Source organism: Piliocolobus tephrosceles, chromosome 2, assembly GCF_002776525.5.
Source record: "Piliocolobus tephrosceles isolate RC106 chromosome 2, ASM277652v3, whole genome shotgun sequence".
NCBI classification, from domain to species: Eukaryota; Metazoa; Chordata; class Mammalia; order Primates; family Cercopithecidae; genus Piliocolobus; species Piliocolobus tephrosceles.
Genome location: NC_045435.1, coordinates 92,883,005 through 92,905,380, shown reverse-complemented (window position 1 = coordinate 92,905,380; position 22,376 = coordinate 92,883,005).

The following is a 22,376-nucleotide window of genomic DNA, read 5'->3' as shown; positions in this document are numbered from 1 at the left end:
ACTGGATGAGAGGTCCCTGTGCCTGTCCCACTGCCCTCCAGGGCAGAACACAGCTAGCCTGACTCCACCTTGAGTGCTGTGATCTTCTCTGAGGGAATTGGGAGGCAGGAGGCTCTGAGTGCCAGGAACTGCAGGCCATTGTTACATACACACTGTTTTGTGGTTCTATTATCATACCCAGTGATGGTGTCTTGGGAAGGCCAAGGAAGGAGCATGCTAATGAGACTGGGCTTGCTGGTGTGGATTTAGCCCCACCCAGCTTGTCCAGCACATCACCTATACTAAGAGGGAATAAATAAGAATAACCATGGAGATTTCTGGGCCAGCCCATGCTGAGCTGGGTGAGGCAGTACACTGACATACCTCCCAGTGCTCCCCTGACCTGTCCAGGGTGGAGATGATGCTGGAATACAGAAACATATGAATATAGCATTTACTTTCCTTGAGATTTTCTGTATCGCAAGCATTCTGCCAAGTGCTTGTAGTGGATTATTACCACCGTGGCCCCCAACAAAGCACACCCCGTGCTATCCAGGCCCATGAGCAATCCCTGCCCACATGGGCTCTGGATTTGGCCACGTTACTTGCTTTGACTAATGGGTCATCAGCCAATGTGATGCAAGCAAAGTCTTGGTAGGCTCTTGTGCATTGAGGCTTTCCCTCCTGGAGCCTAGCAGCCGTGTAAAGGATTCTGACCAAGGCACCTCTGCCAACAGCTTGTCAGATGCCAGACCTCTAAGTGAGGACATTTTGGACCACCCAGGCCCAGTCAAGCCTCAGGTGAATAAAGCTTCATGAGCTTCACAGGCAAGAGCAACAGAAAAGCCACCCAGCTGAGACCAGCCCAAACTACAGAACTGGAGTAAAAGACGATTGTTTTAAGCAACCAAATTTTCAGGTGGTTTGTTAAACAATAGCAGTTAACTGATGCAGTGCCTAAGAAACATTCATGTTCCCATTTAGTGGGCACAGCAGTCCTGGGAGGAAAGCATTTTTCTGCCTTTTATGTGGATCCTGATACTGAGGAAATAACTAACCAAGGTCATGTGGTGAGTTAGTGGCAACCCAGCCGGGTCTGTCTCTACACACTGGATCTTTCCATCACTCCAAAGATGAAGTGACAGTCAGTCACTAATTTTCAGCAAATATGGGGGAAGCAGGTCTGCCTTTGTTTTGCATTGCTTGTGCAAACTCCAATGTCAGCTGAGGCTGCCCAGCTTCGCCCCCATCCTGGGGGCCACCCTTGAGGCCTGGTTCAAGATTTTGAGAAATTCTTGTCCTCTGTGCGCCCTGCTCTGTCTCAGTGACTCTTTTGTTACCTTCACCCTTATTTTTATCCATCACAAAGTGCAACTCCTTCTTGACTCTATTCCCAAAGCAACCACAAGCACAAGGCAGTTGCTTATAACAGAACCTTTACTAATGATTCGTGGACTGGGAAGAGCCTTGTTAAACACTGCTCTCAATAGCTCCACGTCAGCATCAGGCATCCTGTCTCTAACCAGCGATTTCTCACAGCTGCTTCATCCCACTTCACACTATGAGTGTGTCATCTCCCTTCCAGTCCCACTCTCCACCCCTCCTCCTGCCCGCACCGAAGTCCTCTCTCTCCCTGTCACTCCCTCCTTATTCCCAAACACAGCTCCAAGCCAATTGACACCCAGACCACCCAAGGGCTTTGTGTTAAACCAGAGGATTCCCTTCTGAGAAGACAGTTGTGGTTTCAAGTAGCAAAATATCTCCCCAACCCATCATACACATTTATGTGCTCAAAGCTCAGAGAAGGGACTTCAGAGAACAAATGTCTCCCTATACTTTATGACTGAAGCCCAGAGCCCAGAGTCACAGGATGACTTGCTGTAGTTTTCCAGCTGTTGTCAGAGCTAGGGCAGGAAGGCAGAGTCCTCTCCACTGAGCAGACGGAGACATGTGAAAGTGCCCAGATGTGTGGGGCACCATGGGAGTAACCTGGGGCTCTCTGCTGGGCATGGACCCCCCAAGGTGAGCTGCACAAACGTGCTGACCCGTGCCGTTCTCCTCCCCAGCCCCACCCCAGCCCTGTGGTCCCCACAGTAATGCACACGTGCCCAGCCCATAAATATCTTATTTTGTGTTCCTGCCAGCCCCTACTAATAGGCCTAATGCTTCCTGAGGAGCAGCCCAAAGCTGCATTAGTCGCAGATGTTTGATTGATTTAAAACAAAGAGCCTGACCACCAACCTCTCTCTATGGTTTCTCTTCCTGCCACTTTGCTTGCAGGGTTATCTCTGAAATGCAATTAAGGGGCTTAAAAGTACATTTTCAGGAAGACGTAGAATTGATGAGGGGAGCTGGCCCCTGTGGGTGCCTCCAGATTACTCCAGTCCAGGGAAGGGAGCTGGACTTGCCTGGAGCTGAGTCCACACTACTGAAGTTTTGAGTCTCCAAGGCAAAATCTGCCCCAAGGGGCCCTGAGAGGGTTGGTAGAAGGAGCTGCCTTCAGTGGAGCTGCTGCCACTTCCCTGGTCCTGTGCTTTTGAAGGTTCAGCACCCTTGGCCTGGGTGAGCACTCTGGTAGGGAGCTGGGGCTGCAGGCTTGGAGACTGACTGGACCAAGCCTGGTGAGTGTGGGGCTCCTGCTCCCTAAAGGGGTAGAGGGGCCAAGTGCTGTGACATTGGTGGGTTCCATCTTGGACTAGAGTCCTTTTCCCCAGAAGTCCTGGTGGTGTCATCCTATAGCAACTGCTCTCCTTGAACATGCTGCTGGGGCCAATGCCATATTTCCCAGGCTCCCATGACTTAAACATCCCTCAGCTATGCAGGGTCAGCTCTGAGGGTCCGTCCAAACCAGCAGAGTGAGCTGTGCCTGTGGGAGCAAGAGGATGAGACAACCACAGGGCCAGCTCAGATGTTTTCTGCAAATATTTTGTAAACCTCTGCTGAGTACCAGGTACTGTGCAAGGTGGTGTGGAGGTGAAAAGGTGGCGTAGTGATGTCACAGTTGACTAGGAGCCACAGGCAGCCCCAAATGACTGCTGGGGGTAGAGATGGGGCGGTGGCTCCGGCAGGGGCCAAGAACTGCTGGCCCATTAGAGCTGCCACAACTCACAGGGAACATCATGGGAAGGAGAAAAGGATATTTAGCAGGATTTCTTTCAAAGAGGGGTTTGCACAGTTGGAAGGAATCGTCTGAGATTGTGAGTGTGTGGGTTGGAGAATACTCAAGGGCCAGTGCAGGTAACAACAGAGGATCGCTGAAGGGCGCCTGCTTTGCCAAGTGCTGTGTTGAGTTGGGAGCTGGTGCTGATGCACTGGGGCTGCCAGCATAGGCTGCTGGCAACCTGCATCCTCAGCCCCCTCCACATCACCCCCCAGTGTTGAACAGTTTGGAAATGTCAGGTTTTAAGGGACCCCACATTTTTAGCCTGTGTTGGCTGTAATCTTATCCAAATTCCATTCTGGCAGTACAGAGATGGGAGCAAGATCATCTGCTGAGGTCCCAGGGAGTGGTTCATTGTGGACATATCGCTGCAGCTAGGTGTGGAAGAATGGGTCAGGGGTTGAAAGTTGGAAATGGAAAGTCTTTCTGATAAAGACATAAAGGAAAAAGTGAAAATTTGTGGAGCGGGTATGGGTAATACTAGATATTTGGTTTACTGAAGCATGATGGGTGAGTGAGTGAGTGAGTTAGAAGAGTAGGTGGGAGACAAATGGTGAGGGATTTCAATGTCTTGCTAAAAAGTTTTGGGATCTACTTGGTAGGCAGTGGTTCACCATAGAAGGTTCTTGGGCCATGGGAGAGACAGTCAGAAATAGGCTTCTGAAAGATTACCCTGGTTGGACATGGGGAGAGAATGTAGATATTTTCAGCAGCAGAAGTTAGCAGCTCCTTTGGGCTCCTGAGGGGAAAACTGATCTTAATTTCTATAGAAAATGTATCAGTGGGACAAGACCCCTGGCCACCAGGCCTAGTGCTCACCTGCTTCAAACACATCTTTCACCCCTTTATGCCTTTATCCCTCTGGGATCTTCCAGATGATGACTACCTTCCCAGCCAACCAGACCTGCTTCTTTGAGGAGTGCACGCTATTCAGCCACCCCCTCTGCTGCCATCTGCTGAACTTCCAGGCCCTTCCTGCATTAATCCATGACTGGCAACCTAGGTTCCACTCCTTCTCCTGCCCGAAGTTCTATCTTTGTCCTGGGAGATGTCTGTATTCTCATGGATGACCATTCGACTCCCAGGCTTGTCAGTATCTCCACCTTGCCAGCAATAATGTCCTTGGTTCCTTCCAACCACCTCCTAGCCACACCCTGGAACTCATCCTCACTAAAGCCTCACACTTCTAAAGACACTAAATCCAACCCTCCTCTGTATTTTTTTTTTTTTTTTTTTTGAGATGGAGTCTCGTTTTGTCGCCCAGGCTGGAGTGCAGTGGCATGATCCTGGCTCCCTGCAACCTCTGCCTCCCAGGTTCAAGTGATTCTCCTGCCTGGGCTTATGAATAGCTAGGATTATAGGTGCATGCCACCATGCCTGGCTAATTTTTGTATTTCTAGTAGAGATGGGATTTCATCATGTTGGCCAGGCTGGTCTTGAACTCCTGACCTCAAGTAATCCACTCACCTCGGCCTCCCAAAGTGCTGGGATTACAGGCGTGAGCCATCACACCCGGCCCCTCCTCTGTATCTTACTTCATGGCTCAGCGAGCTGAGTCCTACAGGACTGTTTTGTGAGTAAAGTTTTATTGACACACAGCCTGCCCATGCAGGTACTGTCTACGGCTACTCTCTTGCTACAACTGCAGATTCTAGTAGTTGTGACAGGGATGGTGTGACCCCAAAGCCTAAAACATTCACTGCCTGGCCCTCTACAGGGAGAGTCTCCAGCCCCTGTCTTACTCCATCACCTCTCTCCTTTCTTTCTCTCCTCCTCATCCAACACAGGTTCATGATTTCAATATCTCTTTCTGGCATTACCGCCCATGTGGCCCCTCTTGGGGAACCCACCTGCTCACTTTCTCTTTCCCTGCCTGAGAGCAGCTGGGGGCTGCTGGAGAAATGCACACGACAGGGCAGGTTGATTCCATCACAAACTCTTGATTACCAGCCTCAACAGGACCCTCAATATTCCTAGAAACCCTCCTATTTTCTTGGGGCATCTCACTCTCACACCAATTATTTCAACCTTCTCTAGAAAGTTTACATTTCTGATCTACCTCTCCCTGCTTCTTTTCCAGCAGGTGACCTGGCTGACCCCATTACAGACATGTGGAAGACATCAGCGAGGACTCAACCCTCTTCTTTTTTTTTTTCTTTTTCAGAGTCTTGCTCTTGTCGCCCAGGTTAGAGTGCAGTGGCGCGATCTCAGCTCACTGCAGCCTCTGCCTCCCGGGTTCAAGCAATTCTTCTGCCTCAACCTCCCGATTAGCTGGGATTACAGACGTGCGCCACCAAGCCTGGCTAATTTTTATATTTTTGGTACAGACAGGGTTTCACCATTTTGGCCAGGCTGGTCTCGAACTCCTGACCTCATGGTCTGCCTGCCTTGGCCTCCCAAAGTGCTGGGATTACAGGGAGCCACCGTGCCCAGCCTCACCTCTCTTCTTGATAGCAAACCCAGAAGCTTGCCTGTACTCACCCCTCAGCTCTCTCGCTTTCCATGTGAAAAAACCGAAGAGTTCCTCTGCCTCCAGTTAGCATCCCAATGCCGCCTGCCTTCCTAGGACATTTACCCCATCCTAGCTTAGGTGCCCCGAAAGAAGGCCCTGAGATGTGGACTTGGGTAATCCCTGGAAGTCCAGGGAGAAAGTAGAGGAAGTGAAGCAGGGAAGGGAGAGAAAGAGTAGCCAGTAAAGAGTAGTTAATACATGACCCCAAACTAGGGGCAAGTGGGGCTCTGTGCCCTTTGGGGACCCTCTGGGAGACTACAGGGAGCACAGCTTTGAAGCATCCTGCTTGAGGACAGGGAGGCTGAGGCACTGACCCACCTAATTCCCCCCCACACTCTTGAGGGTTGCTCCAGGGACACCAACCCCTGCATTTCCAGGCTGCACATCACAGACAAGCAAGGTCCCCAGGGGCCAGAGGAGGCACTGGGAGAGGTGTGAAGACAGACAGATACACCCTGGTTTTGCCAGAAACTGGCTGCCACTGCAGGGCTCTCATGAGGGCTGTGGGCACCCACCTCTCTGCGCATGCCCCTGGAGCCTTTCCCTTATTTGTAAACACTGCCACTGTTCTTCCATTTAAATACGGTTCTCTCCCACCACACTCTTCTTCCCCTCTCTTCCCTCTGTCTCCTCCCTTCACAACCGAACTAATTAGAAATGAGAGCTGTGCTCACCGACCCCATTTCCTCTCTCCTGCTGGTACCTCAGCCCACTTCCGCCTGGCTTCTCCCTTCATTTAGACATAGGTGCTCTCCTGAGTTTCACATTGCCCAGTCCAAGGTCCAAGGGACATTTCTCAACTCTCAATGCACCTGATACTTCAATACCATGCGACGCTTTTACCACCTCCGCCTTCCAGACACACTCCCTTGGAGCCCACACCGTCACCTATTTCTAGGCTTGCCTTTGGTGATGTCTTTTCTGACTGTAGGGTCTTTTGGGTGGGCACGTAGGCCTGCAAAGGAGACAATGTCCTTCTAGGCTTCCTCTCCTTCTAGCACCCATCCAGGACTACAGCTTGAAGTTCCACCACATAAAAGGGGAAGACTCACACACTGTTTTGTGTGGCTTAGATCTTTCCAACTACCTATTTGACATTTTCTCTTGGAAATCTCCAAGGCATTTCAGAGGTCAAACTGGACACGTGATTCCCCCAGCACCCACCTAAACTATAGCAGGACCTTTCCCCATCTTAGTGCACTACAATTTATCCATCCAGTGGCTAATGTCAGAGACATCTTTGATGTTTTCTTCTGCCTCCTCCAAATGCTGGTGTTGTCCAGTCCGTCCCTGGGATTGGATGACTTTACCTCCTAAATGTTTCTTGTGTTGGCTCTGACTCTTCATCACAGGCACATGAGTCCCAGCTGCTCTTCCCTTGCCCTGGGTGCTTGCTACCATCTCTGGACTGGTGAACTTGTGTCCCGTCTGACTCCCTTCTGGTCCTCTTTGCCATGGTCCTCACATTGCAATCAGGGGGATCTTTTCACAATGGGAAATGAATTATGTCCACTTCTACTTACAGCCCAGGTTGTCTTCCCACTGCTCTCCTCAACACAGACTTTGAGACCCTGCAGAGCCTGGCCACCATATGTCATCTCCCACACATTCACCCCTTCCCTCTGAATGCAGTGGTCTGCATTCAGCACCCACCACCAGACCTTTGTCCATGCTGGGTCCTCTGTCTGAAATGTTCCTTCTTCTTGTCCCTTGTTAGTTCTTCACTTTCTGATCAGAACTCAGTCATCACTTCCCGAGGTCACATTCCCTGAGGTGTACTCTCATGGCATCACAGAGGTGATTTTATATTCAATTCATGCTTATCCCTGCAGTGGACTGTGAGCAAGGGGCATGTCCAGTTTGGGTCCCTGTTGGACCCTAAGTGTCCAGCACAGTATTTGGCCACTGTGGGTACTAAGTCAATATCCACTGAGTGAGTGGCTCCATAAGACACTGATCCAATCCAGTGGCATTTGGGATAGGATCAGTTTATTGAGCAGAAAGTCAGTGGTTCCTAATGAAAGGATTGGAGCAGATGTCAGAATCTCCTTGACAGGATTTTCAAAACAGCCCTTGCCAATTGCTTCATCTCTATCCCCAAGATTCCTTCTTGAGGGAATAAGGTGATGGGTGAATTTTTTATTCCTTTCCCTCATGGGGGAAAGAAACTATGTGAACTTTAAAGCCATTTGATTGGCAGTAGAGTCCTTGGAAGACCAAGGCTTTGGCATCACACTGTCCTGGGTTTGAGCCCTAGCTTTGCCTTTTATCAGGCCTCTTTGAACCTCAGGTTTCCACTGAGTTAATCAGGGAGCAGAGCACCTATCCCTTAGGGTTGCTCTGAGGAAAATGCCAGGCATCTGATGCTGCCTGATGGACTTTGTGTGGGGTTGCTCCTCTCCTGGACTCAAATTTAGCAGTTAGAAAGTCACTTCTTTCAATGTCCTTTTTCCAGATTTTCATTCTCTTCATTATTCCCTGAACAAGGATGTTTAAGACCTGGAAAGCTTTATTTCAACTTCCCCTTCTTGTTCTTCCTGGGTCTTACTGTGGTCTGTCTGCCATTCTGCAGGGCTTCCAGAGAAGAAGGTTGAAAAGATGAGGTTGTTCTATCATCAGAGGTTTTTGCTAACCATACAATTGAGTTTTAGTGGAGTGATTCATGGACATGCATTTACAGCTGAAGTTGTAGATCTGTTTTTAGAAATTATTAGCGAGCATTAAACAAGAACAGGCTTTATTAATAATTCACCAGAAAAAAGATACGGTGCAATGTCCCGCAATAGTAATCTTTAATGCCGAATAAGTATTCCATTTATTTGAGTTGTTTTTTTACTTCCGTCACCATAACAAAGACCCAAATCCTCTGTAAAATGAAAGAGAGGTAGGTCTTAGAGAATGTATTTATCAGCTCAGGAGGGTCTGATTCTGCCTCTAGAGTCCGCAGAAATGCAGAACAAATTCTTGGTGCCAACATTCAGAAATAAAGTGGAACAATTAGAGGCAAAAATAGGGCATGGGGTCAATGTTTCTGATAAAATATAAACCTCTGCTGTTTAAGCCTCTGCTTTGCTTTAGCTTCAAGGCCTCATGAACTCACAGATGTGTCAGCTCCTGTTGGCACCCCACCCACACACCTAAGGCCCACTCGGAAGAACCCTGTAGGCAGTGCCTGCTTTCTGGCTCCTCCTGCCTGAAGGCATTCTCGAGCTTCAGAGCAGCCTTGGCACAAAAGTACCAGGAATGTAATGCTCCCTCCCAGTGGCAGCTCTCCACCACCAAGGCAAGGGACTGGGTAGGTGAACCCCACAGCTTCCCTGTTCTACAGGACAGCACTGAGCAGGGTTCTGTACTCTCTTAAAAATCTCCAAGTTGCCTGGAAGCAACTTGCTCACTAAGGAACCCTTTTTTGGCTTCCTTCTTCCTTCCCTTGATTTCCCACAAATAAACGCTTGCACCCAAGTTCTTATCTCAACTTTTGCTGGGATAATGGGGAAGTGAGATTAGGAAGGGAGGAAAGCTAATAAAAGTGTGCTAAGGGGCAATTTATCTCCAAAGCATGGAAGGCTGCATCCTGCTGGGGACCCTGTGCCATACTGAAGGAAACCTGCCACAGAATTCTCCCCCTGCAGAAGGAGGAGGCTGAGCCTTTATCTACCACCTTTTACCCTAACTGGTTGAGGCATGACCCCAGGGCATTATGTCTCCCTCCTCCATAACCCCATTGATCTGACCAAGCTCCTTGTGCCAGAAAAAGTCCTGAAGCAGAGGAGTGAGACACAATGCCAGAGGTGGGAAGGTATCAGAATGAGGGAAACCATCTCAAGCAGCTGCTGAGAATTCAGGTGTCTATCCGAATGTAGGAAGTATTTCAGGTGCCCTCCGCTAGTTTAATCAGTGTGGCTAGAGAGGTGGGGGCAGGGCATGGGAAGCGGAGTGGAAATACAATGTAGAATGTGGCCACCTGTGTATAAGGAACTGTATCCTCTGCAGGGACAGGTGCGGTATAGCTGAACCTGGATCACCAGCCCGGGTACAAACTGAAACGTCCAGGACATGGAACATGAAGCTGAAGGGCAGTGCAGCCAGCAGCAACCAGGGTGAATGCACAGAATGAACACACAAGATGAGACGGCTTTCAGGGGCCCATGCCTCCCTACACATTCGTAAAGCAGGCAGTTTTTCTCTGGTGACCTCCCCTCCTTCTCAGAAGTCCTCTTGGGCTCTAGCAGCTCCTCCCCAGCCTCCTAGTGCCCTCTGCATGGCCCCTGGTTGTCCGGAGACTTGATTCACAGAGCAGTGTCCGATTCCACAATTGATCTCTCTTTCCGAGTAGATGTTTCCCAGCTCTCAAAATTCACTCCCCTTCCCCAGACCTGTCATCCAGAGAAAAGGCCACTGGTTGCAGAAGGTGAGCTAGGTCATTAATTCATACTGAATTGTGCAAAGCTGGTGACCTCAAAGCTCTCGTGGGAGATATCTGTAGTTTAAAAGGGAAACCTGTGCACCCAAAGGAGCGAGGCAAGTTTGCAAACAAGTGTTACAGTTAAATACGTAAACACAAACAAATTAAAAAAACAAAAAGTTCTTTAGCAAATTTGAATGCTTCCCTGCAGCACACCATAGCAGGGGAGAAGATGAGCTCTGAAACAAGGCTCCTGGAGGCCAAAGCTTAGAGGCACCCCCTCCCCACAAACCACACATAATACTTAATATCAGTGTGAACTCCATCAAATTACTTAACTTCTCTACGCCTCAGTTTTCTCATTGCACGATGAGATAATAGGACACCTCATAGGATTGAGGTGAAGATTAAATAAGTTAATCAGCTAAAGGGCTCACAGTTGCACCTGGGCAAAGCTCAATAAGTATCAGCCATTATTACTTCTTTACTTTCTGGTCTTCCAAGAGACCAGAAGGAGTGGATCTTCTCTTTGACTTGAGGCTGGATCATAACAGACTTGATGATAAAACAGCCCAATAGGCAACATTTCAGGGGAGATCTGTTCCAACCTTGAGGGCTTCTGGGCAGTGAGAATGACTCAAACCTGAGCAATGCTTCTGGGCCTCTGATTTCACGGTATCTCAGTTGCAACAGCAAACAGGCCTTGGAGATGCCACCTTCACAGACATGGTGGGGAGGGGACCAGCTTCTTCCTGTTTCCCTGTCACCTAGGCAGCTGAAGAGGGACTGAGAGGCCCTCAGTCCAGCCCACCTCTCAGGTGATGTTATCAAAGTCTATTCAGTGTTCAGATCTGAGATTCAGCAAGAAATTGCTAAATAAATCTGACCAGATGGACTCAGGTGTGGCGGGACGCCCAATGTTCAATCTCATTGGTGTGCACATGTAGATACCTCTCTGTACACATATGATGATGGATAACAGTCTTTGGAAAGTAATCTTGTTGTTCCTTGCTTTTCTCCTCTCCATTCTGCTCCCTGTGCAGCATCCCTGTCCCCACCAACTATCAAGTCATTGGTTTCAGAAAGTCCCCAAGAGGGCAACTGCAGGGCCATAGTGATGGTAAATCTGGCACCTTAATTGTACATTCCAGCCCATTAATTAGCAATTATGCTTGAAGTTTCCAAGTATTTCAAAGATGAATTACAATGTAATGTACAGTTTTCTTTTTGAGGGGCCTGAGGAAAGGAGAAGCCAGGCTCCTGCTCAAAGACAGAAAAGATAATTACCTTGGGATTTTAAGATTTCTGCTTTGTACTTAAACTGCTTAGTACTTGCCATGAGTTTATGACTTGGGTTGCAACATGCTCCTTTCTGTACAATGATCAACCAGCCCCAAGTGTGATAATGGGCTGGCCCAGGGTTTCCAGTTTGTATCAGGGACAGAGCCACCTTCTTGTTCTGAAAGATAGAGCAAAGGGAACTCTATATGTGTCTCAAGTTCCTGTTTGAGAACAGGAAGAGGAAATTAGTGCTCCTATATGTTCAAATTGTTCCTCACAAAGAATAAAGGTGAAGTCACGGGCTTGCAATCCTGTAGTCTCAATAGATTAGTAATTACAAAGTTTTCTTTAGATGCTGACGTGTGTGCATATTCCAGGACAGAGAGGTAAGGGATTATGATAATCCCACCCCAGACTGACCAGGTCTGGTGTCAGAAAGGTGAGAGACAGCTGGAGCAGGAGAGGTGTCCAGAGAGTGAAAATGGTTAGTGGCTAAAAGCCTGTGTTTCAGAGTTGAGCGGACTTGGCTCATTTTAGGTCAGGTTCCCAGGAGCCAGACTCTGAGATGGAGACTGGCACACAGTGAATTTATTGGGAGTTAATCAGGATCAACCTCTGTGGGAGGACGAGGGAGAAAAGCAGCAGTCGGCAGAGGAGAAGTCGGGCTATGTGTGATGCAGCTGCCATGGAGACCTCAGCTGGTCCTACAACTGAGCCCTGGAGTTGTCTCAGTTGAAGCAAGATCCCCCAGGAATAGGGTATGACAGTGGGTAAGGCCTTTCCCTTTGGCCAAGGGCAGTTCCTGGAGAGGGACTCAGCTGTGAGTCAGCAGCTGTGGCAATATCTGCACAGTACTGTGCCCCAGTACGGAAGGGAGATCTGAACAATGCGTCATAGCATCCCATAACATATTACAGGTGTTAGGGGCTGAATCGTATCTCCTCCCCACTGCTCCCTGCTGAAAAAAAAAAAAATCCTTATAGGTTAAAGCCTTAACCCACAATGTGACTATATTGGGAGATAAGGCTTTTAGGGAGATAATTAAGGTCAAATGAGATAAAAGTGGAACCTAATCTGATAGAATTAGGATGCTTATAAGAAGAGGAAGAGATGCCAGAGAGTTCTTTCTCTGAGTGAGCCCCAAGGAAAGGCCATGTGAGGACACTAAAGGGTGGCTGTCTGCAAACCAGGAAGAGAGGTCTCTTCAGAAACCAACCCTGACACCTTGATCTTAGACCCTCTAGAATGGTGAGAAAATAAATGTTTAAGCCATCTAGTCTGCGGTATTTTGTTGTGGCAGCCTAAGCAGACTAATACAACAGGTGGATTAATATTCACCAACACCCCAAAGCCCTCCCCATAGGGGGATTACATTCCCACCCTTTTGAAGTCAGGCATGACCATATAATTTGACTTAGTTGATGCAACATGAACAGAAGGGATATGTGTAGACCATGGTTACAAGGCAACATTAGTTGGGACATTTCATACCTTGACTAGAGGTGAATGCCATGAAGATTCATCTCTTATTTCAGGAAAACAATTCAAGCCAATTCCAGTGCTGCTGAAGTTAACCTTCACAGCACAATGACCTTGAAGTTTATAAAGAAGGGTATATATCCAAGAATAATCTAAAAATAAAAACAGTAAGGTTGTACTTGCCTCGCTTAACAGTAAAATATGTTACAAAACTCCTGGTGTCAAAACAGTATGGTGATAGCAGAATAAGGAAGCTAGAAATATATCCCAGTATATATTGGAATTTAAGATACAGAACAGGTATTATTTAGATTGGATAAGAAAATGATGCTTTCTTTGATAAATTAGACTGATACAACTGGCTATCCATCAGAAAGAAAATAAAGTTGGACCCTACATTACACCTTACACAAAACTAAATTTCAGATGTATTGAAGACTGAAACATAAAACACAAAATAATAAAACTTCCATTCCCAGCCAAGATGAAGTAGATTAATTTCTCCTAGGTCCTCCTTCTTTCAACTAAAAAGCCCTGGACATAACACAACAAATGAGCATAGAAAGACTCTGAAAGGTAGGAAAAACACAGGCTGCCTAATAATCTCTGCATTTGATTCTCTTGTGGTGAACCTCTGAGTGGAAGTGGAGGTGGTGCTGATCTATTCCCTGCTTAGAGGAAGCTGGTGACTCCAATTCCCCTCTGGGACTGAAAGAGGAGCTGATTTTCCATCCCTCACCCAGTAGAGGTAGGCAGTGCTCTAATTCCCTTGCCTGGGCAATGTCAAAAGGGTCCAGTGGTGAGATGATCCTCTGTCCTCATCCAGCAATGCTTGACTTAAAGAGGTGGTGCCAGGCAAGGCTTGTCCCCACTATCCTTTATCCTCTCTCCCTGGTGTCAGCAGTGAACCTCCACACCCACCTGGCCTCATGAAGTGGAGTGAGTGGTGGGAGGTAGGACTCTGTTCCCCACGTCTCCTCTCCTGGTGCCTGTCAGGCCCAGTGGGGTACTGAACTTACACAGCTACTTAACTGCAATGAGGTGGTGTAAGTGGGTATCCCACTTTCACCAAGAAACTCTCAGTGGGGCCAAGGGTCAAGCTGAACATCTACCCCACCTTTCTGTAATGAGTGAGAATCAGTGCTCTACTTTTGCTGAGGTAATGTCAGTGGAGCCCAAAGAAGGGCTCTGTATGCTACACCTGAACATGGGGACTGCCTGCTAAAAACAGAATGAAATAGGATCCAGAGTCTCAGAATATCCCAAAGGCCCAGAATACAATAGAAAAATCACTCATAACACCAAGAATCAGGAAAATCTCAACTTGAATGAAAAAAAAATCAACAGACACCAATACTGAGATGAATTAGATGCTGGGATTATCTGGTAAGAATTTTAAAGCAGCCATCATGAAAATACATCAAGTTTTAACAAATTCTTATAAGACAACTTTAAAAATAGACATTCTCAGCAAAGGAATAGACATTATAAAAAAAGAACCAAAAAGGAATTATAGAACTGAAAAATACAACAAATAAAATTAAAAATAAAATTATAAAAATTCTAGAGGAAATTTTAGGTGAACATATGTTTAACTTTGAAAAGTCTGTTTTAACTAGACAGAAAGCCCAGAAACTTAAAGCTGTTTTGTTAAATTTGTATGGTACTCACAGATAATGTTATAGTTAATGGTGAAATACTGAAAGCATTCTCCCTAAGATCAGGAATTAGACAAGGATGTCTGCTGTCACCACCTCTATTTAACATTATACTGGAGGTGATAGTACAATTTGGTAAGAAAAAATTAAAAGAAATCCAGATTAAAAGAAAGAGGTTAAAATACATTTTTTTTTTGCAGATGATATGATCTTATATATAGAAAATCCTAAAGAGTAAAAAAGTTAGAACTAATAAATGAGTTTAAAAAGGTTGCAAGATTCAAGACCAATATACAAAAATCAATTTAGTTTCTATGCACCAGCAATGAACAATCTGAGAATCATTGGGGAAAAAAAAAATCCAATGTACACAAGCATTAAAAAGAATAAAAACAGATGATCCTCCACTTACAATGGGGTTACATCCTGCTAAACCCATTACAAGTTGAAAATATTGTAAGTCAAAAACATGTGGCTGACGGGGAGGTGCCCAGCATTGTGAGAGAAATACAGTTTCTAGTAAATGTGTATTGCTTTCACACCATCGTAAAGTCAAAAAATTGTGAGTTGAACCATCATAAGCTGGGGACCGTCTGTACTTACGAATAAATTTAACGAAAAAGTGCAAGTCTTGAATTCTAAAAACTACAAATGATTGTTGAAAGAAATTAAAGAAAATCTAAATAAATAGAAAGACTTACCATGTTCATGGATCAGAAGACATATAATGTATTGTTAAGATAATAATACTGCCTGAATTGATGTACAGATTAAATATAATCCTTATCAAAATTCAGGTTGCGCTATGTGCAGAAATTGACAAGCTTATTTTAAAATTCACATGGAAATACAAGGGACCCAAAATAGCCAAAACAATCTTGAAAAAGAACAAAGTTTCTAACTTCAAAACATACTACAGTGTTATAGTAATTAAGACAGTGTAGTACTGTCATAAGAGAGACATATAGATCCATGGAACTGAATTGAGATTCAATAAATAAAAGTTCTTACATTATGGTCAATTGATTTTCCACACTACTTGCTTTAATCCTCTCCCTTTTCCCCTCATCCCACTCCCCTGTTGAGTAAGGAACTGAACCTCCACTCGTACCTGGCATCAGTGAAGCAGAAATGCAAGACAATTAAATGGGAAAAGAATAGTCTTTTCAGCAAATGGTGCTGGGACAACTGGATATCCATATGCAAAAGAATGAACTCACATAGAAAATTTAACTCAAAATGGATCCTATACCTATATATAAGAGGTAAAACTATAAAACTCTTAGGACAAAACATAGATTAAATCTTCATGACCTTGGATTCAGCAGTGGTTTTTTAGATATGACACTAAAAGCACAAGCAACAAAAGGAAAACGAATTGGACTACATCAAAACAAAAATGCTTGTGCTTCAGAGGAAACCATCAAGAAAATTAAAACACAACCCACAGAATGGGAAATTTTTTTTTGCAAATTATATACCTGATAAGCGACCTGTATCCAGACTATATAAAGAACTCTTGCAACTCAACAATAAAAAGACAAATAGGTCAATTTTTAAATGGACAAAGGATCTCTGAATAGACATTTCTCCAAAGAAGATTTATAAATGGCCAATAAGCATGTGAAAAGATACTCAATATAATTAGTCATTAGGGAAATGCTGATAAAAATCACAATGAGATACCACTTTATGCCTGCTGGATGGGTATAATAAAAAAGGCAGATAATAACAAGTATTGATGAGGATATGGAGAAATTGAAACCCTCATACATTAGGAATGTGAAACAGTGCAACTGCTTTGGAAAAGAGTCTGTCAGTTTCTCAAACGTTTAACACGGAGTTACCCTAAGGACTAACAATCTCACTCCTGGGTATATGCCCTAGAAAAATAAAAACATAATCACAGAAATTGTACATGAATGTTCATGGCAATGTTATTCATAACAGCCAAAAAGTAGAAGTAACTGAAGCTGTGCATGAATATTCTTAGCAGAATTACTTGTAACAGCCCAAAAGTGGAAACAAGCCAAGAATTAAAAAAAAATTTTTTATTATAATTTAAGTTCTGGGGTACATGTGCACAACGTGCAGCTTTGTTACATATGTATACATGTGCCATGCTGGTGTGCTGCACCCATTAACTTGTCATTTACATTAAGTATATCTCCTAATGCTATCCCTCCCCCCTCCCCCCACCCCTGATGTGTGATGTTCCCCATCCTGTGTCCAAGTGTTCTCATTGTTCAGTTCCCACCTATAAGTGAGAACATGCAGTGTTTGGTTTTCTGTCCTTGCAATAGTTTGCTCAGAATGATGGTTTCCAGCTTCATCCATGTCCCTACAAAGGACATGAATTCATCCTTTTCTATGGCTGCATAGTATTCCATGATGTATATGTGCCACATTTTCTTAATCTAGTCTATCACTGATGGACATTTGGGTTGGTTCCAAGTCTTTGCTATCGTGAATAGTGCCGCAATAAACATACGTGTGCATGTGTCTTTATAGCAGCATGATTTACAATCCTTTGGGTATATATCCAGTAATGGGATGGCTGGGTCAAATAGTATTTCTAGTTCTAGATCCTTGAGGAATTGCCACACTGTCTTCCACAATGGTTGAACTAGTTTACAGTCCCACCAACACTGTAAAGGTGTTCCTATTTCTCCACATCCTCTCCAGCACCTGTTGTTTCCTGACTTTTTAATGATTGTCATTCTAACTGGTGTGAGATGGTATCTCATTGTGGTTTTGATTTGCATTTCTCTGATGGTCAGTGATGATGAGCATTTTTTCATGTGTCTGTTGGCTGCATAAATGTATTCTCTTGATAAGTGTCTGTTCATATCCTTCACCCACTTTTTAATGGGGTTGTTTGATTTTTTGTTGTAAATTGTTTTAAGTTCTGTGTAGATACTGGATTTTAGCCCTTTGTCAGATGGGTAGATTGTAAAAATTTTCCCCCATGCTGTAGGTTACCTGTTCATTCTGACGGTAGTTTCTTTTTCTGTGCAGAAACTCTTAAGTTTGATTAGATCCCATTTGTCAATTTTGGCTTTTGTTGCCATTGCTTTTGGTGTTTTAGTCATGAAGTCCTTGTCCATGCCTATGTCCTGAACGGTATTGCTTAGGTTTTCTTCTAGGGTTTTTATGGTTTTAGGTCTAACATTTAAGTATTTAATCCATCTTGAATTAATTTTTGTATAAGGTGTAAGGAAGAGATCCAGTTTCAGCTTTCCACCTATGGCTAGCCAGTTTTCCCAGCACCATTTATTAAATAGGGAATCCTTTCCCCATTTCTTGTTTTTGTCATGTTTGTCAAAGATCAGATGGTTGTAGATGCATGGTATTATTTCTGAGGGCTCTGTTCTGTTCCGTTGGTCTATGTCTCTATTTTGGTACCAGCACCATGTTGTTTTGGTTACTGTAGCCTTGTAGTATAGTTTGAAGTCAGGTAGCGTGATGCCTCCAGATTTGCTCTTTTGGCTTAGGATTGTCTTGGCAATGTGGGCTCTTTTTTGGTTCCATATGAACTTTAAAGTAGTTTTTTCCAGTTCTGTGAAGAAAGTCATTGGTAGCTTGATGGGGATGACATTGAATCTATAAATTACCTTAGGCAGTATGGCCATTTTCACAATAGTGATTCTTTCTATCCATGAGCATGGAATGTTCTTCCATTTGTTTGTGTCCTCTTTTATTTCATTGAGCAGTGGTTTGTAGTTCTCCTTGAAGAGGTCCTTCACATTCCTTGTAAGTTGGATTCCTAGGTATTTGACTCTCTTTGAAGTAATTGTGAATGGGAGGTCACTCATGATTTGGCTCTCTGTTTGTCTGTTATTGGTGTATAGGAATGCTTATGATTTTTGCACATTGATTTTGTATCCTGAGACTTTGCTGAAGTTGCTTATCAGCTTAAGGATATTTGGGGCTGAGATGATGGGGTTTTCTAAATATACAATCATGTCATCTGCAAAAGGGACAATTTGACTTCCTCTTTTCCTAACTGAAGTGCTTTGATTTTTAGAATTTTCAGCTTTTCTGCTCTGGTTTCTCCCCATCTTTGTGGTTTTATCTACCTTTGGTCTTTGATGATGGTTACTTACAGATGGGGTTTTGATGTGTATGTCCTTTCTGTTTGTCAGTTTTCCTTCTAACAGTCAGGACCCTCAGCTGCAGGTCTGTTGGAGTTTGCTGGACGTCCACTCCAGACCTTGTTTGCCTGGGTATCACCAGCGGAGGCTGCAGAACGGCAGATGTTGCTGCCTGATCCTTCCTCTGGAAGCTTTATCTCAAAGGGGCACCTGGCTGTATGAGTTGTCAATCGGCCCCTACTGGGAGGTGCCTCCCAGTTAGGCTACTCGGGGGGTCAGGGACCCACTTGAGGAGGCAGTCTGTCCATTCTCAGATCTCAAACTCCATGCTGGGAGAACCACTACTCTCTTCAAAGCTGTCAGACAGGGGCGTTTAAGTCTGCAGAAGTTTCTGCTGCCTTTTGTTCAGCTATGCCCTGCCCTCAGAGGTGGAGTCTACAGAGGCAAGCAGGCCTCCTTGAGCTGTGATGGGCTCCACCCAGTTTGAGCTTTGTTTACTTACTCAAGCCTCAGCAATGGCGGACGCTCCTTCCGCAGTCTTGCTGCTGCCTTGCAGTTCAATCTCAGACTGCTGTGCTAGCAGTGAGCGAGGCTCAGTGGGCGTGGGACCCTCCGAGCCAGGTGTGGGATATAATCTCCTGGTGTGCTGTTTGCTAAGACCGTTGGAAAAGTGCAGCATTAGGGTGGGAGTGTCGCTGTTTTCCAGGTACCATCTGTCACGGCTTCCCTTGGCTAGGAAAGGGAATTCCCTCAACCCTTATGCTTCCTGGGTGAGGTGATGCCCTGCCCTGCTTGGCTTATGCTCTGTGGGTTGCACCCACCATCTGACAAGCCCCAGTGAGATGAACCCAGTACCTCAGTTGGAAATGCAGAAATCACCCATCTTCTGCGTCACTCACGCTGGGAGCTGTAGACTGGAGCTGTTCCTATTCGGCCATGTTGGAGCCTCCCACAAGCCAAGAAGTTATCAACAGATGGTCAACAAAATGCATTCTATCCATACAATGGATTATTATTCAGCCATAAAAAGGAACAAGGTACTGATATATACTAGAACATTGATGAATCTTGAAAATGTTAGGTTAAGTGACAGAAACCAGTCATAAAAGGCCATATGTCATGTGATTCCATTTGTATGAAATATCCAGAATAGGCAAGTTCATAGAGACAGAAATTATATTAGTGATTGTAAGGGGCAGGGATAATGGGGGAGTAAGGAGTGACTACTAATGGATACAGTGTTCTTTTTGGGGTGATGGAAATGTTCTGAAATTAGATAGTGATGATTGCACAACTAATATACTAAAATCCACTCAATTATAACCTTTAAAATGTGAGTTATATCTCATAAAGCAGTTGTACAACAGTTTGTGTATTAAAAGTCCCCACAAACAAGGCTAGAAAAATGATAGATTTTTCTAGAAATAATTACAAATGATACATATAATTGAGGAAAGACTAATGTCTATAATATACAAAGAACTCTAACAAAATTGCAAGAAAAAGATAAGCAACACAAAGACAAATCAATCAGTACCAGAGACGAATAAACAACACACAAAAAGCAAATTCAAATCATTAATGAATATAGGAAAAGATGCCAACCTCAGTGATTAACAGGGAAATAAATACCAATGAACTCTTTTCTCTCTCCGTTAGGTACTTGAAGTCAAGGATACTGTCATACCTCACTGACTAAACAGGAATTGTGACTGAAGGGAAATCATGGCGGATGGGAGTCAGGACTAGATTGCAGCTTCAGACAGAGCAGCGGGAGGCTGCTTGCATTGTGAATTTTAGCTCCAGATTACTGCAAGAACAAACCAGCAATCCCGGGAGGACCCACAGACACTCTGAAGGAAGTGGCCTACTCCTGCAGGACCCAGGAGATCCCCAAAACTGTGAGTGCCCCAACTGTGGAAATGGGAGAGGGAGACCCTCCTCTCTGAACACACACCCCGACTGAAGAAGCCGAAGGTCTGTTTGTGGGAGAAGTTTCTGACTTTACCTGGAGCTGAGTCAGTTTGAAACGCTGAGTGAAATACAGGGGTAGAGGGAGCAGCAGAAAGGCCCTGGTAGCTCTCTGGGTCCCCTAGCAGGCCGTTCCTGCCTGGCACCATGGGGATCCAACGAGAGAGGAGCAGGGGTAAAACCACACAGGGAGAAGCAAATCTTTAGCTGAACTCTGTAACAATTTGAATGGAGCGAGAAGCCTCCTGGTCAGAACTCAGGGGAGGGCGCAAATCTGGTGTGCAGACTCCACAGGTCAGGGAAAAACCAAGCCCTTTTATTTCCCAGCTGGGAGGCATCCTAGGGCAGTTTTTGGAGCCCCAGAAGAGAGACAACAATCACTGCAGTTTGGCTCACAGGAAGCCACATCCATAGGAAAAGGAGGGGAGTACTACATCAAGAGAACACCCTGTGAGACAAAAGAATCTGAACAACAGCTTTTTACCCTAGACCTTCCCTCTGCCAGAGCCTACCCAAATAAGAAGGAACCAGAAAACCAACCCTGATAATATGACAAAACAAGGCTCTTCAACACCGCCCCAGAAAATCACAGTAGTTCACGAGCAATGGATCCAAACCAAGAAGAAATCCGTAATTTACCTGAAAAAGAATTCAGGAGGTTAGTTATTAAGCTAATCAGGGAGGGACCAGAGAAAGGTGAAGCCCAATGGAAGGAAATCCAAAATATGATGCAAGAAGTGAAGGGAGAATTATTCAAGGAAATAGATAGCTTGAAGAAAAAAAGATAAATTCATGAAATTTGGACACACTTTTAGAAGTACAAAATGCTCTGGAAAGTCTCAACAATAGAATTGAACAAGTAGAAGAAATATATTCAGAGCTCGAAGACAAGTTCTTTGGATTAACCCAATCCAACAAAGACGAAGAAAAGAATAAGAAAATGTGAACAAAGCCTTCAAGAAGTCTGGGATCATGTTAATCGACCAAACCTAAGAATAATCCGGGTTCCTGAGGAAGAAGAGAATTCTAAAAGCTTGTTGGAAAACATATTTGGGGGAATAATTGAGGAAAACTTCCCTGGCATTGCTAGAGACCTAAACATCCAAATACAAGAAGCACAAAGAACACTGGAGAATCCATCACAAAAAGATGTTTGCCTAGGCATATTGTCATCAGGTTATCCAAAGTTAAGATGAAGGAAAGAATCTTAAAAGCTGTGAGACAGAAGCACCTGGTAACCTATAAAGGAAAACCTATCAGATTAACAGCAGATTTCTCAGCAGAAACCCTACAAGCTAGAAGGGATTGGGGCCCTATCTTCAGCCTCCTCAAACAAAACAATCATCAGCCAAGAATTTTGTAGCCAGTGAAACTAAGCATCATATATGAAGGAAAGATACAATGTTTTTCAGACAAATACGGAGAGAATTTGCCATTAGCAAGCCACCATTGCAAGAACTGCTAAAAGGAGCTCTAAATCTTGAAACAAACCCGGGAAACACATCAAAACAGAATCTCTTTAAGGCATAAATCACGTAGGACCTATACAACAAAAATACAAGTTAAAAACCAAAAACAAAAAACAAAAAACCCAAAGTACACAGGTAACAAAGAGCGTGATGAATGCAATGCTACCTCACATTTCAATATTAACATTGAATGTAAATGGCCTAAATGTTCCACTTAAAAGATACAAAACTGCAGAATAGATTAAAAACTCACCAAGACAGAAAATCAACAAAGAAACAGTGGATTTAAACTATACCTTGGAACAAATGGACTTAAAAGATATATACAGAACATTGCATCCAACAACCACAGAATATATATATATATA